Source organism: Penaeus monodon, chromosome 19 (assembly GCF_015228065.2).
Source record: "Penaeus monodon isolate SGIC_2016 chromosome 19, NSTDA_Pmon_1, whole genome shotgun sequence".
Taxonomy (NCBI): domain Eukaryota; kingdom Metazoa; phylum Arthropoda; class Malacostraca; order Decapoda; family Penaeidae; genus Penaeus; species Penaeus monodon.
In genome coordinates this window covers 30577685-30577901 of record NC_051404.1, presented here as the reverse complement: position 1 = coordinate 30577901, position 217 = coordinate 30577685, and the positions used below count along the sequence as shown (strand labels likewise).

General features: G+C 22.1%; 1 protein-coding gene across 1 annotated transcript in view; it reads left to right on the top strand.

Moving 5' to 3' along the window:
* The window catches only part of LOC119585168, a gene marked incomplete in the record, with an annotated part of 15053 nt that overhangs the window by 2566 nt on the left and 12270 nt on the right, over nt 1-217 (top strand).

The window sequence follows — 217 nt, the reverse complement described above, 5'->3', positions numbered from 1 at the left end:
AAAGGATATACTACTTTCTTATGCCATTATCATAGAATTAAAATATTTAAAGTAAAAGTTATTCAAAAAGAGAAAATTATTTTGTTTCATACCAACTTTGATTTATTCTTTCATATAAGGTCAACTACTAGATTCATATTGAATATATGTTAAAGTAAAGTACTACATCTTAGAATTTTATATTTTCTTTTCCTCCACACCTTTAGTAAAATATTTG